At 45.7% G+C, this 8,766-nt stretch overlaps 1 pseudogene; it reads left to right on the plus strand.

Moving 5' to 3' along the window:
- The first annotated feature begins 4,516 nt into the window (after positions 1-4,516).
- Positions 4,517-4,634, plus strand: LOC126177766 (5S ribosomal RNA; annotated as a pseudogene).
- Positions 4,635-8,766: the final 4,132 nt, after the last annotated feature.

Below are 8,766 nucleotides of genomic sequence, written 5' to 3' on the forward strand. Positions count from 1 at the left end.
CCTGGCTTCCCTACGTCTGTTCACAAATTGATCATTCAACGAAGCCGCTGTCGACTACTTCTCCCATCCTTGTGCAACTGACGCAATGGCCAGTATGAGTTGAGCTTGATGTCAGCCACAGTTTAATCACCAATGTTCCTTTATTCGTACACGCCGAAATGCCACGAAACTTTTTTCCTGCACAGTTCTGCCGTTCAGACTCAAAAAGAGAATATGCTTGAACATTTCGCGTCCTTGAAATGCGGCAGCTCGTTCGGCTCGCAACGATGTACATCGTTAAGTCAAAACACAGAAACAAGAATGCGGAATCATTTGGGCAAAAAGTCTAGAGCACTGGAAAAGGCATAGAAACGCTGATTCTAACCAGGGTCTGTCGGCTTATTGATAAATACAATGGTAAATGCTAGGGCAGTTTTGTGTATGAAATCCGTTACAAACATTCTTAGTCCGTGTATCCAGTAGGAGGTCTGGAGACTCATTTGGTAAGACCGGTGCCTAATTTATTATTTGTTCTGCTTTCACTCTTCAGTAGGAGAAAGTACTTCCTCTCTGCATCGCTACATCAATGGGGTGATTCCGTGATGATGTTAAAAACTTTCAGGTATAATGGAGAAGCGTAATTGTATCAACTTGAGGTAGGCGGACCCTGGGCTGGATTATAAGCGAAAATCGTGACATTCTACCCAGGTACTGGAACGTATCCCACATGTTGTTCGTCAACGGATGTGGTTCCAACATGATGGGGCTCCACCTCACTTTTGACTGAGGGTTCGTGAACGCCTGGATCAGACATTCCCTGAAAAGCAGACAGGCAGGGGAGGCCCTGTTTCGTGGCCAGCACGTTCATCTTACCTCATCCCACTTGGTGTCTCCTTGTGAGGCAACGTGAAAAGTGTGTGCGAGACGCTTGTGGAGCCTGAAGAGTATCCGCTGGTAACAATTCTCTGAGTCACTGTTCTAACGACACCGGAGATGTTAGAACAGCTAAGACACAACTTGTACGACGATGTGTTGACGTTCGGCTACGCCATTTTGAACAACTGCTGTAAATGTAGCAGCATGTTAAACTTGTGCAGCTAAATAGGATTCATTATTAGTGTACCGCAGACTTAGAATTTCGGTCTCTCTGACATCAAGTTACATCAACAGCAGAAATTATCTGACGATATTGGGAAATATTCAGAGAGAATTCTATACATCATGATCAGGCTTCGGAAGACAGGGCTCTTAGTTTGAGCGTTGAGCGAAGCTACGGAAGATCGTGAATGGATTTTCGCTTTACCTTTCGACTTCCTCGTTTCCGGATTAGGATCCCTTACCTCATGCTGATACATTTACCCTTCTCCGTCATTCTTGAAAGTTTGTAACATCATCACGAAATCACCCTGTTTATTTACATTCTGCAAACTATTAAATAGTGAGCGAAAGTATACTTTTTATTTAATTATGTGTTCTTTCTGGCAGTTCGTATCGCGAGTGGAGCACAGCAGCAACGACTGCGGATATGCTCCTGTACAGACTGTTAAGTATAATTTCATCCTCACCTTCCAGTAGGTGGCACAGAAAGCTGGCGAATGTGTGGACTCTGACGTGAAAACCAGTTCTAGGAATTTCCTACGTACCGTCTGTCGTCAGATGTGCCAATCTTGTTTTTCAGCAGTCCTGTTAGGCACTAGCGCGGTTCAAATGTTTCTTTAATTTTTTTGTATGTATGGGGTGCCCTTTCGAACATACCCGGAAGAACAGGTACCATTCTTGACCCCGCAACCGTAAATATGTATGATGAAATGAAATAAATACTCAGATTGGCCGCAATTGCTCATCGAAATGAATCCAAATGAAAATCTGTGGCGGACGGGAACTCAAATCCGAATTTCGCAGTTCACGCGAGCGGTCGTCTTAGCCGCCCGCGCGGTTTGAGGCGCCGTGTCACGGATTGTATGGCCCCTCTCGCCGAAGGTTCGAGACCTCCCTCCGGCATGGGTGTGTCTGTTATTCTTAGCTTAAGTTAGTTTAAATTAGCTTAAGTAGTGAGTACGTCTAGGGACCGATGACCTCAGCAGTTTGCTCCCTTAGGAATTAACTCACATTTGAACATATCCAAGCACGCTTTCCGTCCGACTCAAATTTCCATCTGGTCACATAGTACTCACGTACTGTCCCCTGTCCACTGCTCGCCGAATCACGCTGGACTCCCGCAGGAGTTCATGAAAGAGAGTGCATCCGCACTGAAATGATTTTAATGGCAGTCAAGCCGCATATATTCATTGCCCAGTTGCGACCGATCTCAGGGTTTATTTGATTTCATCAAATTTATTTTTCTATTTGAACATTTGTTTCAGTTGGAAAAATGTGGACTTTCACTCCCTCTCTTACTCCTAACCGGCCATCGTCAGTGACTCAACATTACTATATAATGATAATAACAAACGTAATAATAATAATAATAATGATAATAATAATATACATAATAATGAGTATAATGTAACATGAGAAATATTCATGTTATTAACATTGTGTTATGCAATTTCCTCCTTACGGTTCTTGCCAGTTATGAGTAATGACATTTAATAGAAATTTATGGCAGTAGTATAGAAAGAATCACCTGTGGGGAAGGAGAACGGAAAATAGTTGGGTAAGATTAGCAGATTTGATGGGAGAAGAAAAGAGACATAGAGAGGCACGAGAAAAGTGTGACGGAGAGACCGGTTCACTGTTGGACAGAAGAAAAACAGCTGGGATATGCCGAGAGGGAAGGCAGACTGATGATAACAGTGCACAGTATTAGTTAAAGTTAACTGTCATCGTTGTATCGCTCTACGGTTCCACGAAATGAGATTCGCCAAAACTAGGCCGCTGTTCTTTCCATAGCCATACCGCAGAATGAAATGATAGATGACCTGGAACAAGATGCAACACTTTCATTTGCCAAGTGTTCGATGGCCGGTGTGACCGTGCGGTTCTAGGCGCTTCAGTCTGGAACCGCGTGACCGCTCCGGTCGCAGGTTGGAATCCTGCCTCGGGCATGGGTGTTGTGTGCTGTCCTTAGGTTAGTTAGGTTTAAGTAGTTCTAAGTTCTAGGGGACTGATGGCCAGAGATGTAAAGTCCCATAGTGCTCAGACCATTTGAACCATTTTGCCACGTGTTGTCAGGTGGAGAGAGAAGTCTTGCTCACCGTAGAGCGCGTAAATGGAGATCTTTAGGCGTCCGCAGCAATCACATTTCCGATTCCAGATTTTAAAACAGGTTTCCCGGCACGCAGCCGTGGTCTGTAGTGAACGGCGGCGTACAGAACCGGTTGCCGCGGAACCGCGTTGCTCCTCGGAGACGCGCGGCCCGCTGTTCGCTCGCGAGCTTCCTCTCCAGGCGGCGCGCCAAATGTACTTTTCATTCGGCGCGGCTCCAGAGACCGCCGCGCCGGGAGAGAGAAAGGACCGAGCGATGCAGCTGCGGTAATTAACCGACCGGCGACGTGGTAACTCGTTCGATTTCTGTTGACGTTAGCACGGGCTGCGCTCTTGCTAATTGAAACGGGAAGCAAAGCTGCGTGCAAATTGTTGCTGTGATTGTCGGAGACGGGAAAGCGCTCGCAGCTCGGCCGGCCGGCCGCCTCCCTCTGGGCGTCGTCATGACGACTCGGGCGTCACACCCCTCCCCCCGCGTACATCGACGCTAATGGCGCGCTTCCGGCCGCGGCGCGCTTTTTTTTATTTATTATTTCCTCTCGGAACTGCGCCCCCCCTGGCGGCCCCCCGCCCTGCGCCCACGCCGACGCGCACCCCCTCCAGGCAGCGCTCGGTGGGCGGGGTTTCCGCGGCCGAGGGATTCGCGCTGCGCACTGGCTCCACCTCCCGCCACGCCGAGTTTTGGGGCTCGCGAGCGCCGGCCCGTCACTCATTACGCTGATGCGGCCGCGGCTCCCCCCCCCCCCCCCCCCCCCGCCGATTCCCCTTCACCCCCTATCGCACGCGGCGATCCCGCGAGACACAGCTCGTGGAGGGGAAAGGTGATGAGGCGATACCTCGCTGACGAGGCCGCCCGCCAGTGTCTCTCACAACTGCGTACACGCGCCGCCGCCTCTGACGTACCTGAAAAATAATTCCCGCCTTCGGCCTTTGCATCTGCTCGCCGGTGCATCCCGGCCGTTCAGTACAGATACGATCGTTCGCATAAGCCAGCCGCAGTCCACAGGGTAGGACTCTCATCAACCAAATGGATCCCGCTTTCTGATCCCTAGGGGGTGTCTCACTTTGCTCCGGCGAAGACTTGTACGTAGACCTGCTAGCGAACACTACCAGCGACGCTGGTTCGCTGCCCAGCTGGTCACTGCACGTGGGACTTATTCCTTCAGTGAATGTTGGAGGGACGCTCCAGTGTACAGTGCTAATAGCTTAGAGACCGCCAACTCAAAACGTAATAAGTGAAGGCGAACAATGTTGCAGACTTTGTTCTGTTTCTTGTCACCCCTACCTCTACTATCAATTGAAATTATTATAACTATCTTTGAGATTATACGACAACGGCCTTGCCGCAGTGGATATACCGGTTCCCGTGAGATCACCGAAGTTAAGCGCTGTCGGGCGTGGTCGGCACTTGGATGGGTGACCATACCGGCCGCCATGCGCTGTTGCCATTTTTCGGGGTGCACTCAGCCTCGTGATGCCAATTGAGGAGCTACTCGACCGAATAATAGCGGCTTCGGTCAAGAATACCATCATAACGTCCGGGAGAGCGGTGTGCTGACCCCACGTCCCTCCTATCCGCATCCTCCACTGAGGATGACACGGCGGGTAGTTCCGGTGGGCCACTCGTGGCCTGACGACGGAGTACTTTCTTATCTTTGACATTTTTTTTTATCTGTAGCAGATTATGAGATGCGGTCGGCGTACGTTACTGTGTGCCAAACTGAGAGTCGAATCCGTAACCTCGGCTCTCGCCTGTAGTGCATTACCAGTTGCACAGTCCGTGCGCGAATCGCAGACTCTCCGTCACACAAGGTGCTGTGGCTTGCGGGGTCTACGTATACACGCTGACAGACTCAGACTTCTAACCTCTCACTGAATCTTACCCATACCTTTCCAGAAAGATGTAATGCTACGCTGGTGGACTAGCATCAACGAGGGTGGGGGGGGGGGGGGGGGGTGCCATTGTGACCAGGCACATCTACATTTACATCCATACTCCGCAAGCCACCTGACGGTGTGTGGCGGAGGGTACCTTGAGTACCTCTATCGGTTCTCCCTTCTATTCCAGTCTCGTATTGTTCGTGGAAAGAAGGATTGTCGGTATGCCTCTGTGTGGGCTCTAATCTCTCTGATTTTATCCTCATGGTCTCTTCGCGAGATATACGTAGGTGGGAGCAGTATATTGCTTGACTCACAAATGCAGGGACTTCAGAAAGTATGTTACACATGTCGTTGTCAGAAGGGAATTAATGTTGCGGGTTTGCTGGGGACACAGTTCTGTTTCGGTACGGACTACAGGTGCATCACACGAGGCAAAACGTCTAAAGTCCACAGATATTCGCAGTAAAATTCTGGTAGAATATGGACCAAAGACAATGTCGCGCCCAGGCGTAGCGAATTGGTGCCTATCAATTTTTCCAAGGCCGCAAAGACCTGGATGATACTAATGGCGAAGTCCAGATCTTGCAACATGCGATTTCCGTGATGCTGGCCTGTGTGGCCGAGCGGTTCTAGGCGCTACAGTCTGGAACCACACGTCCGCTACGGTCTCAGGTTCGAATCCTGCCTCGGGCATGGATGTGTGTGGTGTCCTTAGGTTAGTTACGTTTAAGTAGTTCTAAGTTCTAGGGGACCAATGACCTCAGATGTTGAGTCCCATAGTGCTCAGAGCCATTTGAACCATTTCCGTGTTTCCGGCGAGCTGGAGAACATCTGGGAGAAGGGGTGGGGGAAGAGAGTTTTTCCAACTATGAGGAAGTTCACACAGCTGTTCTCGAATGACTCCGGGACCAAGGAACGGATTTATATAATCGAGAAACTGGACAATTGGTAGGACATTGCGACCGTTCTTGACAGAGACTTGCTAACTATGTTAAAAATACGGCCGTGAACTTTTGGCACTATGAAGTGTAGTGTATCATTTAATAAAATTTACTTGGCCTGCCATAACAATGTGCAGCTTACTTTTTGAAATTTTCTCATACTACTCTCTTTGCCCCGTAAATAATTGAACATATTTATTTGGTGGGAATTTATTCTAGATTCTTTACCATTCGGTAGTCCTAAAGGAACAGACTTGCAGATGACTACTTTCAGTTGGATTTAATGCATGAAAATCCTCGTCTGTCACTTACAGCGATCATGATTGTTAACGTGAGGACCATCAACTTCACAGAGTAAACACACGTAGAACATGTTTGTTTGCAAAAATAGTTTTTTCTTATACAGTTAACTAACGCCTTATTGTTTACTAATACGTTAGTACTGAAAGTATTTTTTCCGCGAACGGAAGTTCCACTGTCTCCGTACACAGCGCAGCATATCTCAACAGAAGTGTCGTCGTATCTCTAGAGCCTGGTGCTGTGTTCTCACAGGGACGATCTATAAACATCACGTAATTTACATTCATTTCACATCAAGGATTTGACTAAAAGTAGAATGTTGAAGCACTGAGAGTTGTATCAAGAAATCTTCCTTTCACAACACTGGGCATGGCTGTCATCATGGTAAAAGTATCAATGACGTTCATTTCTTCTATTTCGACGAATATGGCTTTCGAATTACGGCATTGTGTGTTTCATTCCGCTACCGTTCTTTACGTCGTACGTAAATGGCTACTTCTAAAATGTGCCAGTCTCTAGCCAAAAAAACCGTGCGAACACCCCATCAGCAGAGAGACAGCACTACGCTAAGGCCCTTTTGTTGTACGCCATATTTCACAAGAAATACTACGTTCTTTGCTACCGTTGTCTCAGATGGCATCACCACCGCAAACCACGTGTGTCCCAAGTTCAAGTGGCGCCTGAGGCAAGGGTTTTGGGTTTTGAAACCGGTGCTAGCTTGAATTTCTCAACAGAGGTCACGTTAGAATGATTAACTGTATAGATATGGTGAAACATTTACGTTTTTAATGACGTAACTGATAGTACTCTGCCAAACAACTCTTAGAATGCGAATGGCATGGGAACATGCAATTCGTCTCGTCACCTATGCACTATGCCCTGTACTGAACTTTCCTGACTGCGAAGATGTAAACAGCCAAAAAGTTTAAACAAAACCAAAGCTGCATGAATTTACTAACACAAAAACTGAATCTAATGGAACACTATTGATTTGAAATTGCACCTGGTAATAAAAACAAAACTTGATCAATTTGACAATAATGGTCCATGTGCTTAATGAATACTATCCCTGAAATAATAAAATTTCTTACCTTTATCTGCGCAATGGTAACACTCTTCGCACTGCTGTCTTTAAGTACTTTAAATTGTATAGTTAGCATACAGCTATTGTACGAGGCTGTTGCTTAGCACACATTTCAATTAAATCGAAAATGACTGAGACAATAACTTCTTGAGCAAAATAGTTAATCAAAAACGACATGGATCCGGAAACTGGTATTGACTTGGGGTAAGTAACAATAAGGCACTAAATTTAAAACTTGTATTTAGACTCTTTGAAAATTATTAATGCTTGCAATTAACACACAATAAACTGATTATACATTACAATTACCTTCACAAAATCACTGGATGTGACTATACATTGCCTCAGTCATCACTTATAAATACGCGCATTATGTTAGTGACAAAACAATCTTCTTTACCTTAATTATTTCCAGTATAGTATATTGCAAATAAAACATCATTGCTGCCCGTAAGTAGTAAATAAATATCCAGCACAAACCAGATACAACATGTCTTTACACTTGAGAGTCCTCCATACATCTCTCTTATCTAAAGTTACTCAAACACATTTACCCATAACACCTTGAACCAGCGATAGCTATTGAGCAGCGACACTACTACACTGTCGATACCATATTTGGCCATTTCTGGTTCAATATAAAATTTTCTTACAAAATTTTACCGTTTGTATATACCTGTCAATGGTGTGAGACAGATATATGGCTAATTTAATTAAATAACTAATAAAAGTAAATATAGATTATTGACTTGAAGATAGTACAGCGAAACTAAATTAAAAAAAAAAACCCCTCCCTCCCCTCGCTTCCCTCAGGTTGAGCAAAAGAGTCAACAATTTTTGTCAGCGATACATGAAACTTTAATTGAAGATAAGTAGAGCGGTAGTTTCAGTTTAGCTGTCAGTTCCACAGTTCCATTGCGCCTGTATGTGCTGAGCACTAAACTAGTCCTTTGTTAGGCATAATCTGAGTAGAGTATTCAGTCACAAAACAGTTTTGGGAGCTCAAGCGTTTTGCGGTAGACATGTATCATTACTTAATAATCCTAATATAATATATTCCTACCGGTGCCGAATATAAGAGCGGACGTTACTATGCATTTGATATTATATCGTGTTTCTCAAAGCGCGTGTTGATGCACATGGAAATGCTAGAACTGCATTTTGAACCAGCTTTTAAAGCGCAGAGAGACAGAATTCGTGAAATTTTACAGCCGGTCCGAATGCGAACATAAATTGATTAAAAAGCCTTTCTCTGTTACGCAGTAAATTGACGCACGCGTGAGTGCAATATGTGTACATGGTTTCTAGCAAAGGATTTATATCGCAGTAGGAAGCAATGCAAATTAATTTGTTAAGAGAATTGTCGACACTTTC

Source organism: Schistocerca cancellata, chromosome 3, assembly GCF_023864275.1.
Source record: "Schistocerca cancellata isolate TAMUIC-IGC-003103 chromosome 3, iqSchCanc2.1, whole genome shotgun sequence".
In the NCBI taxonomy this organism is placed as follows: Eukaryota; Metazoa; Arthropoda; class Insecta; order Orthoptera; family Acrididae; genus Schistocerca; species Schistocerca cancellata.